The following is a 16,722-nucleotide window of genomic DNA, read 5'->3' on the forward strand; positions in this document are numbered from 1 at the left end:
TTGCACTAGTTCACTCGGTGGCACATACTCGGTGCCACAGTGGCACTTGTTCACTCGGTGGCACAGTGGCATGTTTTTTCGGTGCCAGTTGCACTTGTTCACTTGGTGGCACATGCTCACTCGGTGCCACAGTGGCACTTGTTCACTCGGTGGCACAGTGGCATGTTTTTTCGGTGCCAGTTGCATTTGTTCACTTGGTGGCACATGCTCACTCGGTGCCACAGTGGCACTTGTTCACTCGGTGCCACAGTGACACTTGTTCACTCGGTGCCACAGTGACACTTGTTCACTCGGTGGCACTAGGTTCTAGAGTACATGTTACTGATTATATTTTTGTTATATACCAGTTAGTTTCATCGTTCTTTTGTGTACGTGGTTTAACCCTTTAATCTTACATTATTATTATTATTATTATTATTATTATTATTATCCTCGTACCCTTCATTATTATTATCGTACCCTTTATATAATTATATACTGATTATAATTAGTATGTACCGTTCCTGTACATGCAATGCTTGATTGAAACTAAATAATGACGGTGAACACAAGCTCGTTTTTTTTTCGCAGCTGATTACTACCACCACGCTGAGAGACAACGCAATAAGTGTCAGGGGCCCAAGACTATTCAACTGCCTCCCTAGCATACATTAGGGGTGATTACTAATAGACCCCTGACTCTCTTCAAGAGGGAGCTGGATAGACACCTAAAGTTAGTACCTGACCAGCCGGGCTGTGGCTCGTATGTTGGTTTGCGTGGGGCCAGAAGTAACAGCCTGGTTGATCAGGTCCTGATCCACCGCGGGGCCTGGTCATGGACCGGGCCGCATGGACGTTAACCCCCGAAAAACCCTCCACGTATGCTACCATCACCACGTCCGTGACCTGGTAGGCAACGCTCTAACTTTACACACAGTGACCGTGGCTCGATCCGCGGTAAAGGTAGAAACATGGGCATATTTCCTTACACCTGTTGTCTTCATTCACTTAGTAAGCAAGTACACTGTAGGTACCTGGGTGTAAGTTGACTGATATGGGGGGGACAAGATTGAGGACCCCAACGGAAATATGACAGACAGTTCCTCGATTACACACTGCCTTTCTTGGGTTATCCTGGGTAGCTAACCCTCCGGGGTTAAAAATCCGAACAAAATTTTATCTCATCTTTTATCTAACCATCATTATAACTACTGCCAAGGGAAATAATGCCGATGGTGTCACTTTTCAAATTGCTAGTACTCCCTAAATGGGGCCGTCAACACGGCCCCATTTAGGGCTGGAGAAATATCAGAGCTGGAACAAATAGAGATAATCTACGGCCCTCATAGAGCCAGTAAAGTATTTAAATTACAGGGAACGTCCTAAAGTCTTAAATATGTACTTACTGGAGAGATACATGATAATATATACCTGGAAAATGCTCAAGGGGCTGGTCCCAAATCTGTACACTGCCATAACAGCATACTGGAGTGAGAGATTTGGAAGTGCAAAATAAACCCTGTGAAAAGCAGGGATGCAGTGAGCACAATAAGAGAACACTATCGCCATTCATGGTCCCCAGATTATTCAACATCTTACTAGAAGATTATCAGAAACACTGCTGGAACAAGTGCAGAAGTCTTCAAAAGAAAATTGGACTAGTATCTTCACCAGGTACCAGATCAACCATCTGGGTCAGCGGGTGTCCAACAGGAACAGCCTGATTGACCAGGCTAGCACCAACGAGCCTGGCCCATGGCTGGGCTCCGGGAGTAGGAAGACTTGAAACTCATCAAAGGTATACCACAATCATCACTACCACCGGCAGTGGTCTTCCGCCATCACAACCAGATCAACGCCACCATTACCACCATCACACCAAATAACGGTTATATTTACCAACAAAAGGTCTGGAACTGTCATTATTTTGCACTTCTCAATACATACAACCAGAACATGGAATAGCTAATCATTGAGTGTGTAGATTGTTAGCTTGGGAGATACCTAACGTTGCCTAACCTAACACTACCTAACCTAAACTAACCTAACGTAGTTAACCTAACCTAAACTAGCCTAACCTAAAAAAAAAAGGCATACCACGGGCCGGGCTTGAACCCGCGGTCATTACGATAGCCTAATATATTTTCGTTATTATTCCATGATGTACATAGGTAGTATATATTGAGCAGTGCAAAATAATGACCGAATTCCACCGAGAAGCTGTTAATGACTGTAACCCAGTAAACACTTTTTTTATATGGAGTAAGTTTACTTAGGCGCATGTACACATAAATACACTTGTGGAAAATTGCATTTATCTGAATGTAACTAATTATGTACATAACAGTAAATGATAACAAAGATAATTATTATTTATCAATGTTACATAGACAAGTAGGAATTTGGGACACCTAGGTCGCAAAAAATGTCCCCCTTCGATACCTACCACTGTCATAACCACAAGTTGCTCTGGACCTATTAATTAAATGAAATATACATACACCAGGAATACTGGTAAATATATAAATTTGTGGACTGTATATTAAAAATAATAAATGGTTATATATATACACAATTACATAACAGAGGGAAAATATATCTTAATATCACTCACCAATTTGACTGGAGATTAATGTGTATCATACTCAGAAAACCTCACTCTAACTAAATCTATGAAAATAATGCTGGTCAGAATTACACACAAATCTAGAGAGCTTATCTGAGGTTCCTGGAGCTGTCTTGTCCAGTTGTCTGATATCTCAAGTTATGCAGGAATGCACATCCACCAATTTCGCCTCCTATTTGAGAGGTGTCAGCCCAATTTTAACCTCTAGAACACGAAAAATTCTTCCCATTACACTAACGTTTACTTGGCTCATTCAAAACCAAAATGGCGACTGTCCTGCTCAGGTTCAGAAAATTCCCATTTTCTATGACAAATTTTTATTAAATGCAATATAGGCCATCTATTTACCTATAAATTACCGTATTTTCGGAAAATATATACAGTATTTTCCACAACACTTATATAGTGTAAATTACCTAGGATAACCCAAAAAAGTCAATCACAGTGACGTGCTTATTTATTGTTATTGTGCTTTTTAAAGGCTACGGTGGCTTATACAGTATGAGTCCTCCATGTGTTTATTGGGCTGTTAGGTCAACATGTGTTTACCTTTGGTGCACACATGTGCACTAGGTGACAAAGTCGTCAATAACAGTGCAATTAAATGGAGTTGACGGGCGAGTGTTGTGTCATGGGAGAGTTGAGAGGCGAGTATTGTGTCATGAGGGAGTGGACAAGCGAGTGTTGTCAAGGGGTGGTGGAGAGGCAGTGTTGTGTCAAAATAATCAGCTGTATATCCGCCCATCTTGTGCTATGGAATGTTAATGTAGGTACATAAGAGATCTTGAAAATGTTAGTGGAATTGTGAACAGCAATTTGGAAGAATTTGCCGATACAAGATTGAGTAACTACCACTGCAGTTGACAGCAGGTCTACTATTATGGTAGGTGATGGAAGCATACTATATAAAATATTTTAACAGCTAAGAGCTGTAAGGCTACATCAGCTCACTTCAGTCTAGTCACACAAGAGACGTGCTTTGATGATTTAAGGGGCTCTTGTTCCAGGGAACTGGATCTATCCAACCTTTTATCGAACATTATTTCTCTACATTTCCCTAAAGTCCTAGACCAGGGTTTTTTAACTTTTATACAATTATAGACCCCCAATGAATTGCCTAATATGTCTACCATACTCCCTTTGTCACACTGTTGAAATAATCATCACTTAGCTCCCTATAAAATATGTATTAAGTTCTCCGTGGCTAATAAAGGCACTTGAAATAATATCTCGAGTTCACTTTTTGGAAGTTTTACTTGTGGATTCATGTAAGATAATATTTATTTAGGAAATATAAACGATTTTGCAGACAGTAGTATAATTTTGTAGTGATTCTGCATTCACATAAATGTACGCAATTATCTATTTATACAGTACTGCAGTAACAAAGCTAGGCTCTTCAGTTATTATTTTATCATATGATATTTTACATTTCCAATGGTTGTACCATTTACCACTGCCTCTTGCAATGCTTTCCATTGTTGTTAGCGAAGTTAGTGACAATGCATGTACATTTAGCCTCGGATACAGCAGCGAAGTCAGTGTGATACATCTCCGTCGAGGCTCTTAGAACGTTCTCTGAGGGGTGAAGGTGTTCAGTGTTGTCTTCATCCCAGGGTGAGCAGCTGGGTGACCTCTGGGTGAAGAGAGGTCAATGACTGGAAGAAAGGTGCTGTTGAATGTAGATCCGAACCTTAGTCACCTGCTGACGTCCCACAGTGTTGGCGTGGGGAAGGTGGGTGGGAAGAGGTGAGGAATGCAGTTGAACGAGTGGACGATTTATCCATGTGAATGGGGATGGTTTATGATTCTGCCTTTGTGTACTCGCCGGGTGGTACTCATAGAATTGTTTTCGTCAGAATGTGTTTGCGGGGAACGAACAATTAGCAGAAATCAGATTAACCTATTCACTCTCGCCACTGTACCTCTTATTTCAATCAGTCTCAGTCTGCTGACAAACCCCTTGATTATCTTGTACGTCATTATTTTGCCTCTTCTAGTTATTCTCTTTTCCAGTGTTCTTAGTTTTAATGTCTTGAGTCTCTCTTCATAGACCGACCTTCAAAAGAAAAGTGCCTCGATGATGAGGGACTTCTGATTCAAGGAACTGGAACTACCTTCGTTTTGTTCCTCGGATCAAACCTAATTATCCTCCAGTCCTTAGACGTTTTGTAACCCCTGTGGGTTTAGTACTTCGTAATAAAAATTCTGATAGGCCTACCCTCTCAGTTGCAGAGCCTGTCTAAGCGCAAATCTCTGAGGCTTGTGACTGTAATAAAACTAAAACAATTTGCTAGTATGATCAATTAGCAGGTGATGCACAGCAAGTTATTATTTTAGGCGATGGTATAAATTTAGTATTGAGCGAAACCTCTAAAACTAAGGCTTGTATATTTACTTGTTACCCCAGTCACCAGGCCAGGTTGCCACCAGTCACCAGGCCAGGTTGCCACCAGTCACCAGGCCAGGTTGCCACCAGTCACCAGGCCAGGTTGCCACCAGTCACCAGGCCAGGTTGCCACCAGTCACCAGGCCAGGTTGCCACCAGTCACCAGGCCAGGTTGCCACCAGTCACCAGGCTAGGTTGCCACCAGTCACCAGGCCAGGTTGCCACCAGTCACCAGGCCAGGTTGCCACCAGTCACCAGGCCAGGTTGCCACCAGTCACCAGGCCAGGTTGCCACCAGTCACCAGGCCAGGTTGCCACCAGTCACCAGGCCAGGTTGCCACCAGTCACCAGGCCAGGTTGCCACCAGTCACCAGGCTAGGTTGCCACCAGTCACCAGGCCAGGTTGCCACCAGTCACCAGGCCAGGTTGCCACCAGTCACCAGGCCAGGTTGCCACCAGTCACCAGGCCAGGTTGCCACCAGTCACCAGGCCAGGTTGCCACCAGTCACCAGGCCAGGTTGCCACCAGTCACCAGGCTAGGTTGCCACCAGTCACCAGGCTAGGTTGCCACCAGTCACCAGGCTAGGTTGCCACCAGTCACCAGGCCAGGTTGCCACCAGTCACCAGGCCAGGTTGCCACCAGTCACCAGGCCAGGTTGCCACCAGTCACCAGGCCAGGTTGCCACCAGTCACCAGGCTAGGTTGCCACCAGTCACCAGGCCAGGTTGCCACCAGTCACCAGGCCAGGTTGCCACCAGTCACCAGGCCAGGTTGCCACCAGTCACCAGGCCAGGTTGCCACCAGTCACCAGGCTAGGTTGCCACCAGTCACCAGGCTAGGTTGCCATCAGTCACCAGGCCAGGTTGCCACCAGTCACCAGGCCAGGTTGCCACCAGTCACCAGGCCAGGTTGCCACCAGTCACCAGGCCAGGTTGCCACCAGTCACCAGGCCAGGTTGCCACCAGTCACCAGGCCAGGTTGCCACCAGTCACCAGGCTAGGTTGCCACCAGTCACCAGGCCAGGTTGCCACCAGTCACCAGGCCAGGTTGCCACCAGTCACCAGGCCAGGTTGCCACCAGTCACCAGGCCAGGTTGCCACCAGTCACCAGGCTAGGTTGCCACCAGTCACCAGGCTAGGTTGCCATCAGTCACCAGGCTAGGTTGCCATCAGTCACCAGGCCAGGTTGCCACCAGTCACCAGGCCAGGTTGCCACCAGTCACCAGGCCAGGTTGCCACCAGTCACCAGGCCAGGTTGCCACCAGTCACCAGGCCAGGTTGCCACCAGTCACCAGGCCAGGTTGCCACTAGTCACCAGGCCAGGTTGCCACCAGTCACCAAGCCAGGAGTCTACCAGTCACCAGGCCGGAACTCCACCAGGCCAGGATTCCACCAGTCACCAGGCCAGGTTGCCACTAGCCACCAGGCCAGGTTGCCACTTGTCACCAGGCCAGGTTGCCACAAGTCACCAGGCCAGGTTGCCACTAGTCACCAGGCCAGGTTGCCACTAGTCACCAGGCCAGGTTGCCACCAGTCACCAAGCCATGGAGATTAGTATTATTTTTCAACTGCTAGGCTACCTTTGGGGACATTAAGAAAGTTTTAGGGCACAGCATAAATTTAGTATTAGTTTTTAATAACTTCAGGTTATTGTTCCCCTCCCTCCTTTCCCCTTTCTCTTCCTCCATTCTCCTAACTCCATCCCCTTCCCTTTCCCCCTCCCACTCCTTGTTTTTAATTTACTCGTCACTGAAAATTATTTGACAAGAGTCTAAATGGTTCTTCAAGGTCATCTTACACACTGATATGTTTAAATAGCTGCGTCCTCGAGAGTGCAAGATCACTACAGACTGACTTGAGGGAGGTACGTGATACGGACTTTCCTTCTCCCACTTCCTCCTCTTGCTTGCACTTCCTGCTCCTCCCTCTCTACTGTACCCCACCCATTCCATCCCTCAGTTTTCCACTCACTTCATTCCCCTACCACTGATTTTCACCTATTATATTCCTCATTGTTCCTCCTCCTACTGTTCCCATTCTTCTTTCACCTACTTTTCCATTCTTCAAGTTTCTCTCCCTTTCCCCTTCCTCCTTCATCTACCCCTCCCCTCCCCTCCCAGGGACAAAAACCAGTCTGATGATCAGCAGACGTCGCCGACGAATCCCTGAATGGCTCGCCTTGGCACACCTCCATACCAGTAGCCTGGAGTACCTAGTACCTGCCTGAGCGATTAAATTATTATGCAGAGACATACCTGGGACCGGCTTCCAGCGTTACGTTAGCAACCCGGTTTGAGGCCAGACTTCCCTGTTGACTGTCTAGAGCTTTATCATCGCCTGATAGAGCTCTACACAGGAGGTGCATCATGACCTGATAGAACTCTGCACAGAACAGAGCTTTGTCATGACCTGATAAAGCTGTACAGAGCAAAACATCGTCCCAATAGAAACCTGTCTCTCTCTGGTATGGCTCCTGCGGACGAACAACAATTAGGTATCCCTGGAAGGATACCTCTAAGTAGTTGACAACTTTTTTTATGCTGCAAGGTTTTTGTTTATAATTTGAGAACGACTAATCCGAGAATCTTGACATTTTCAGCGCTAGTTTACTGTAATTAAGGGAAGAGTTGTGCAACTATTGTCATGTGAAGATCCACTCTAGTCAGATTTACGTAGATAGAAAATCTCTTCCGATAGGCTTCAAACTTTTATCAGTTTTTGTATCCCACTAAGATTGTATTAAACTTTCAATTTTATTATAGTGTAGAGGGGCCAATTTGTCATTTTTTAAAATATGACCTCTGCTGAATGGCTTCAGTCTTTAATGGCTGATACTTTTTGTGTATGGCAGTATCCAAAAAAATAGGCTTTTTAGATGCAAATTTACAGAGTCTACTAACATAGTAAACCTGAAGGTGTAAGTCAGATTCCAAGTAATAACTGTGTGTGTGTGTGTGTGTGTGTGAGAGTGTGAGTGTGAGTGTGTGTGTGTGTGTGTGTGTGTGTGTGTGTGTGTGTGTGTGTGTGTGTGTGTGTGTGTGTGTGTGTGTGCGTGCGCGCGTGTGTACGCATGTTTGCGTCTACGCATGTATGTGTATCCCACACAGTGGAGGCTGTGAGGAGACTCCGTTTGTTGAGTAATCCAAGCAAGAACCTTGCTCCTCGCAAATGCCAGTCAACTCTACCCCCTCCCCCATTCTCTCCCCCCCTCGCTTCTATCATTTACCCTATCATCCCCTTCCCCTCCTTCCCCATATCATCCTCTTCCCCTGCTCCCCCATATCATCCTTCCCCTCCCCCCTATCATCCCCTTCCCCTATCATCCCCTTCTCCTATCATCCCCTTCCCCTATCATCCCCTTCCCCTATCATCCCCTTCTCTTCCCCTCACCCCTTCCCTTCTTCCCCCCTCACCTCTTCCCTCACCCCTTCTTTCGCCTCCTCCTCCCACTGTCCTTCACTATCCCAAGAAATCTACAAGGAAAAAGTCTTCAACGATTTGCAAATATTTCTGAGCGCGTAAGCTTTTTATAGCTCTACAATCTTATCTGGGTATGCAAAAGATTGCAGGTGTCAGGTCTAGTGTCGGAGATAATAAATTTTATGTTTGGGTTTTACTGAACATCACGGAGCAGTATGTGTTGTCAGGGGCAGATGTGAACACTAAATTCATTTGAACAACCCGGCGGTCTCCTGCCCAGGCAGGGTGGTGAATTAAAAAAAAGGGGGGGGGGATAGTAGTAGAAACAGAAGTGGTAGTTGGTAGGAGGAGTAGTGGTAGTGGCGAAAAAGACAAAGTGGAGTGAAGTGAGGCAATAATAGTAGTAGTAGTAGAGGAAAAACATACACCATCACTCATTCAATCACTGTCTTGACAGAAGCACACCTACATCACAGTTAAGGTGACACTCCGAACTGCAACATCTTCACTACTACTTCAGAGTGCAGGTACTGCACACTCCACCTCCAGGACTCAAGTCCGGCTTCAGTCTTTCATTGTCACGGTTGTCTTCATTGTGTGTGTGTGTATATATATATATATATATATATATATATATATATATATATATATATATATATATATAATACGTTTTGCATGACGCATTTAAAACGGTGACCAATAATACAAGTTGTGATGAGTAACATTTCTTGAGTTCATCACGTACAGACGTATTTAAGGTCATATTGTAAAGAATGATAATGACATTGATCTTGAAGACAAAAGCAGTTATAGAACAAGAAAAGAGTCAAGGGAAAAGATGTCGACTTAGTCTTAATTTATGTGTGGGAGGGGAGGGGAGGGGAGGAGACGGAGGAGGAGAGGATCGAGAGGAGAAATAGAGTCAAGCTAAGAGGAGGATGAGTAGTAATAGTAGTAGTAGTAGTAGTAGGAGGAGGAGGAGGAGGAGAAGGGTAAGAAGGAAAGAGGAGGACAAGGGAGATAAGAGGAGGGGGGAGGAAGGGGGCGGGGTTGTCATGAGAGCCACATGATACTGGGCCAGCCTCTCGTAGTTTCACAACAGTGCCGGTATAGTCTGTGGCACTGTTGCAATAGTTCGTCTTCGCAGTGTCTACACTCACCATCTGTTTCTTGAATTCAAGATCTGTGTAAACAGGATGTGTGCACACTTACATATGTGTACACGTGTGGAAGTATATGTGTACACGTGTGGAAGTATATGTGTACACGTGTGGGAGTGTATGTGTGTGTGTGTGTGTGTGTGTGTGTGTTACCATTTTGTCCTAGGCACATGTCGATTAGACACTACGCCTGTTGTATATTCATACATGCGCATTTGTGTGTGTTTGTGTGTGCGTGTGCTGGTGTGTGTGTATGTGTGTGTGTGTATGTGTGTGTGTGTGTGTGTGTGTGCGTGTGTGTGTTGGTGTGTGTGTGTGCTGGTGTGTGTGTGTGTGTGTGTGTGTGTGCTGGTGTGTGTGTGTGTGTGTGTGCTGGTGTGTGTGCTGGTGTGTGTGTGTGCTGGTGTGTGTTTGTGTGTGCGTGTGCTGGTGTGTGTTTGTGTGTGTTTGTGTGTGCGTGTGCTGTTGTGTGTGTGTGTGTGGGTGTGTGTGTGTGCTGGTGTGTGTGTGTATGTGTGTGTATGTGTGTGTGTGTGTGTGTGTGTGTGTGTGTGTGTGTGTGTGTGTGTGTGTGTGTGTGTGTGTGTGTGTACTCACCTAGTTGTACTCACCTAGTTGAGGTTGCGGGGGTCGAGTCCAAGCTCCTGGCCCCGCCTCTTCACTGGTCGCTACTAGGTCACTCTCCCTGAACCATGAGCTTTATCGTACCTCTGCTTAAAGCTATGTATGGATCCTGCCTCCACTACATCGCTTCCCAAACTATTCCACTTCCTGACTACTCTGTGGCTGAAGAAATACTTCCTAACATCCCTTTGATTCATCTGTGTCTTCAGCTTCCAACTGTGTCCCCGTGTTGCTGTGTCCAATCTCTGGAACATCCTGTCTTTGTCCACCTTGTCAATTCCTCTCAGTATTTTGTAAGTCGTTATCATGTCCCCCCTATCTCTCCTGTCCTCCAGTGTCGTCGGGTTGATTTCCCTTAACCTCTCCTCATAGGACATACCTCTTAACTCTGGGACCAGTCTTGTTGCAAACCTTTGCACTTTCTCTAGTTTCTTTACATGCTTGGCTAGGTGTGGGTTCCAAACTGGTGCCGCATACTCCAATATGGGCCTAACGTACACGGTGTACAGGGTCCTGAACGATTCCTTATTAAGATGTCGGAATGCTGTTCTGAGGCTTGCCAGGCGCCCATATGCTGCAGCAGTTTTTTGGTTGATGTGCGCTTCAGATGTGCCTGGTGTTATACTCACCCCAAGATCTTTTTCCTTGAGTGATGTTTGTAGTCTCTGGCCCCCTAGACTGTACTCCGTCTGCGGTCTTCTTTGCCCTTCCCCAATCCTCATGACTTTGCACTTGGTGGGATTGAACTCCAGGAGCCAGTTGCTGGACCAGGTCTGCAGCCTATCCAGATCCCTTTGTAGTTCTGCCTGGTCTTCGATCGACTGAACTCTTCTCATCAACTTCACGTCATCTGCAAACAGGGACACCTCGGAGTTTATTCCTTCCATCATGTCGTTCACAAATACCAGAAACAGCACTGGTCCTAGGACTGACCCCTGTGGGACCCCGCTGGTCACAGGTGCCCACTCTGACACCTCGCCACGTACCATTACTCGCTGCTGTCTTCCTGACACGTATTCCCTGATCCATTGCAGTGCTTTCCCTGTTATCCCTGCTTGGTCCTCCAGTTTTTGCACTAATCTCTTGTGTGGTACTGTGTCAAACGCCTTCTTGCAGTCCAAGAAAATGCAATCCACCCACCCCTCTCTCTCTTGTCTTACTGCTGTCACCATGTCATAGAACTCCAGTAGGTTTGTGACACAGGATTTCCCGTCTCTGAAACCATGTTGTCTGCTGGTGATGAGATCATTCCTTTCTAGATGTTCCACCATTCTTCTCCTGACAATCTTTTCCATGATTTTGCATGCTATACATGTCAGTGACACTGGTCTGTAGTTTAGTGCTTCATGTCTGTCTCCTTTTTTAAAGATTGGGACCACATTTGCTGTCTTCCATGCCTCAGGCAATCTCCCTGTTTCGATAGATGTATTGAATATTGTTGTTAGGGGGTACACATAGCGCCTCTGCTCCCTCTCTCAGGACCCATGGAGAGATGTTATCTGGCCCCATTGCCTTTGAGGTATCTATCTCACTCAGAAGCCTCTTCACTTCTTCCTCGGTTGTGTGTACTGTGTCCAGCACATGGTGGTGTACCCCACCTCTCCGTCTTTCTGGAGCCCCTTCTGTTTCCTCTGTGAACACTTCTTTGAATCTCTTGTTGAGTTCCTCACATACTTCATGGTCATTTCTTGTTGTCTCTCCTCCTTCCTTCCTTAGCCTGATTACCTGGTCCTTGACGGTTGTTTTCTTCCTGATGTGGCTGTATAACAGCTTTGGGTCAGATTTGGCTTTTGCTGCTATGTCGTTTTCATATTGACGCTGGGCCTCCCTTCTTATCTGTGCATATTCGTTTCTGGCTCTACGACTGCTCTCCTTATTCTCCTGGGTCCTTTGCCTTCTATATTTCTTCCATTCCCTAGCACACTTGGTTTTTGCCTCCTTGCATCTTTGGGTGAACCATGGGCTCATCCTGGCTTTTTCTGTTGCTTTATAAACCCAATTTCACAGAGGATATGTAATTTAATGTATTTCCCTATAATTAAAGTCACTTGCTGCTGCAGTTCTTGTTGTTGTTTGTGCTACTAGATGGCTCTGACGGTCATAGTTTTATGTCACATTACTCTTTCCCTCTGGAAAGATAATCTGATACTTAGTAAATCATAGACTGTAAATCACAGACACTGTGTAAACCTTCATTAAAAAAGAAAACATTTCGCTCGGTAGAAGTTTATTAAGCTACTGAGCGAAACGTCGATTGTAATAAAGGTTGTATTTCTTTGTCTACAGTTTATTGTCTGCAGATGTCTAACAAGTGTGGTTATAGGTAATTGCACACAAAATGCATATAAAAGGAATAACTGAAAAGATGGGTAGAAAGCTATTTAACTTAACAAATAGAATCCAAAGTGTAATAGTAACCAAAGTGGAATCGGGCTGCTACAATGAGAAAGTTCTGTTCCCCAACACACTGCAAGCGCTCCCCTTTTCTTTGTTATTCTCATTTCTGTCAAAGACAGGGACATCAATCATATCACTGTATCATCCTTTGCAAGCGATATTAAAATCTATATGAAAGTGTCATCCACAGAAGATGCAGCGAGCCTCCAAGCTGATATAAACCAAGTTTTCCAATGGGCTACTAACAACAGTGTGATGTTCATTAAGGATATATTTCGGCTACTATGTCACGGAAGAATGGAGGAAATAATATTAGGATCGGGGTACAAGACAGACTCAAACCACTCAAGAATATATAGGTCAAATGTGAGAGACCTGTTAGAATATCTCACATTCAAAGAGCACAACAGTGTTGCTATCGCAACAGCAAGAAAAATGATAGGTTGGATAGCCAGAACGTTTAAAACAAGGGATGCCAAGCCAGTGATGACTCCACGGAGTCACTCGTGTTCTCTAGGCTGGAATATTGCTAAGCAAAAGGACACAAGTGTGTCCTTTTACTGAACATATTGTCCGCAATTCTACCAACATTAAGGGACCACAGCTCTTCAACACCTTCCCGTCATGCATAAAGGGGATTACCAACAAACTCCAGCTGTCTTCAAGAGGGAACTCGATAGATTCCTCAAAACAGTTCCTGATCAGCCGGGTAGTGACGCATTCGTTGGACTGCGGGCGGTGGGTACTAACCTCTTGATGGATCAGGCCAGCAACCAGGAGGCCTGGTCTGGAAGCGGGTCGTGGGGGCGCTGACCCTCGGAAGCGACTCCAGGTAGGTAAACTCCTGCATGGTGATGGGTTGTATGTTGATAATTCATTGTTCAAGTTATTCACTGTGATGATTTTGCTTTTTTTGGTAAGGAATATTCACATATCTCTCAAGTTTTCTCATTTCCTTTTTAGCACACCCATGATTTCTCTCACTGAAGAACCGGAGAGAGAGAGAGAGACAGACAGACAGACAGAGACAGAGAGAGAGAGACAGAGACAGACACAGACAGAGACAGTCAGAAAGGAGGGGGGGGGTGCTAACACTATTTTTTCTTACAGTCGAGAATTTTGATGGGAAACAATATGTAATAATAATTTTCCTAGTTTTGTTTCTGTGATTAGTTATATTAGCTTCCTGCTCTACTCATTTAGCTCCATTATTATATCTTGTTAATATTTGTTGACGTTCTTTCTGATAGATGTTTGTATCCTTCTTGGTGCACTTGTTGGTTACCATTATGTTGTGGGTAGAAGTGGGTTGGAAGTAGTAATAGGGAAGAGATTGTGTTGTGTTTGAGTGAAGCTGGGAGAATGGGGTGCCGTGCCTGTTGTACTGGGTGTTACAGTATTGTTGATGTACTGGGTGTTACAGTATTGTTGATGTAGTGGGTGTTACAGTATTGTTGATGTAGTGGGTGTTACAGTATTGTTGATGTAGTGGGTGTTACAGTATTGTTGATGTAGTGGGTGTTACAGTATTGTTGATGTAGTGGGGTGTTACAGTATTGTTGATGTAGTGGGTGTTACAGTATTGTTGATGTACTGGGTGTTACAGTATTGTTGATGTAATGGGTGTTACAGTATTGTTGATGTAGTGGGTGTTACAGTATTGATGATGTAGTGGGTGTTACAGTATTGTTGATGTAGTGGGGTGTTACAGTATTGTTGATGTAGTGGGTGTTACAGTATTGATGATGTAGTGGGTGTTACAGTATTGTTGATGTAGTGGGGTGTTACAGTATTGTTGATGTAGTGGGGTGTTACAGTATTGTTGATGTAGTGGGTGTTACAGTATTGATGATGTAGTGGGTGTTACAGTATTGTTGATGTAGTGGGGTGTTACAGTATTGTTGATGTAGTGGGTGTTACAGTATTGTTGATGTAGTGGGTGTTACAGTATTGATGATGTAGTGGGTGTTACAGTATTGTTGATGTAGTGGGGTGTTACAGTATTGTTGATGTAGTGGGTGTTACAGTATTGTTGATGTAGAGGGTGTTACAGTATTGTTGATGTAGTGGGTGTTACAGTATTGTTGATGTAGTGGGTGTTACAGTATTGATGATGTAGTGGGTGTTACAGTATTGTTGATGTAGTGGGGTGTTACAGTATTGTTGATGTAGTGGGTGTTACAGTATTGTTGATGTACTGGGTGTTACAGTATTGTTGATGTAATGGGTGTTACAGTATTGATGATGTAGTGGGTGTTACAGTATTGTTGATGTAGTGGGTGTTACAGTATTGTTGATGTAGTGGGTGTTACAGTATTGTTGATGTAGTGGGTGTTACAGTATTGATGATGTAGTGGGTGTTACAGTATTGTTGATGTAGTGGGGTGTTACAGTATTGTTGATGTAGTGGGTGTTACAGTATTGTTGATGTAGAGGGTGTTACAGTATTGTTGATGTAGAGGGTGTTACAGTATTGATGATGTAGTGGATGTCACAGTATTGTTGATGCAGTGGATGCTATGGTATTGTTGACGTAATGGGTGTTACAGTATTGTTGATGTAGTGGGGTGTTACAGTATTGTTGATGTAGTGGGTGTTACAGTATTGTTGATGTAGTGGGGTGTTACAGTATTGTTGATGTAGTGGGTGTTACAGTATTGTTGATGTAGTGGGGTGTTACAGTATTGTTGATGTAGTGGGTGTTACAGTATTGTTGATGTAGAGGGTGTTACAGTATTGTTGATGTAGAGGGTGTTACAGTATTGATGATGTAGTGGAGGTCACAGTTTTGTTGATGTAGAGGGTGTTACAGTATTGTTGATGTAGTGGGTGTTACAGTATTGTTGATGTAGAGGGTGTTACAGTATTGATGATGTAGTGGAGGTCACAGTTTTGTTGATGTAGAGGGTGTTACAGTATTGTTGATGTAGTGGGTGTTACAGTATTGTTGATGTAGAGGGTGTTACAGTATTGATGATGTAGTGGAGGTCACAGTTTTGTTGATGTAGAGGGTGTTACAGTATTGTTGATGTAGTGGGTGTTACAGTATTGTTGATGTAGAGGGTGTTACAGTATTGATGATGTAGTGGAGGTCACAGTTTTGTTGATGTAGAGGGTGTTACAGTATTGTTGATGTAGTGGGTGTTACAGTATTGTTGATGTAGTGGGGTGTTACAGTATTGTTGATGTAGTGGGTGTTACAGTATTGTTGATGTAGTGGGGTGTTACAGTATTGTTGATGTAGTGGGTGTTACAGTATTGTTGATGTAGAGGGTGTTACAGTATTGTTGATGTAGAGGGTGTTACAGTATTGATGATGTAGTGGAGGTCACAGTTTTGTTGATGTAGAGGGTGTTACAGTATTGTTGATGTAGTGGGTGTTACAGTATTGTTGATGTAGAGGGTGTTACAGTATTGATGATGTAGTGGAGGTCACAGTTTTGTTGATGTAGAGGGTGTTACAGTATTGTTGATGTAGTGGGTGTTACAGTATTGTTGATGTAGTGGGTGTTACAGTATTGATGATGTAGTGGAGGTCACAGTTTTGTTGATGTAGTGGGTGTTACAGCATTGTTGATGTAGTGGATGTTACATTATTGTTGATGTAGTGGATGTTACAGTATTTTTGATGTAGTGGATGTTACAGTATTGTTGATGCAGTGGAAGTTATAGTATTTTTGATGTAGTGGATGTTACAGTATTATTGATGCAGTGGATGTTATAGTACTGTTGATGTAGTGGATGTTACAGTATTATTGATGTAGTGGATGTTACAGTTTTGTTGATGTAGTGGGTGTTACAGTATTGTTGATGTAGTGGATGTTACAGTATTATTGATGTAGTGGGTGTTACAGTATTGTTGATGTAGTGGGTGTTACAGTATTGTTGATGTAGTGGGTGTTACAGTATTGTTGATGTAGTGGGTGTTACAGTATTGTTGATGTAGTGGGTGTTACAGTATTGTTGATGTAGTGGGTGTTACAGTATTGTTGATGTAGTGGGTGTTACAGTATTGTTGATGTAGTCGGTGTTACAGTATTGTTGATGCAGTGGGTGTTACAGTATTGTTGATGTAGTGGGTGTTACAGTATTGTTGATGTAGTGGATGTTACAGTATTGTTGATGTAGT

The 16,722-nt window shown here is 44.3% G+C and overlaps 1 protein-coding gene across 1 annotated transcript in view; it reads left to right on the forward strand.

The window, feature by feature from the left end:
- The first annotated feature begins 3,284 nt into the window (after positions 1 to 3,284).
- Positions 3,285 to 16,722, forward strand: part of LOC128685958 (uncharacterized) — a 374,632-nt gene continuing 361,194 nt past the window's right edge. The window contains exon 1 of the mRNA XM_070083475.1: positions 3,285 to 3,488. The gene's annotated coding sequence lies outside the window, so the exon portion shown is untranslated. The remainder of the gene's footprint in view (positions 3,489 to 16,722) is intronic.

Source organism: Cherax quadricarinatus, chromosome 1, assembly GCF_038502225.1.
Source record: "Cherax quadricarinatus isolate ZL_2023a chromosome 1, ASM3850222v1, whole genome shotgun sequence".
In the NCBI taxonomy this organism is placed as follows: Eukaryota; Metazoa; Arthropoda; class Malacostraca; order Decapoda; family Parastacidae; genus Cherax; species Cherax quadricarinatus.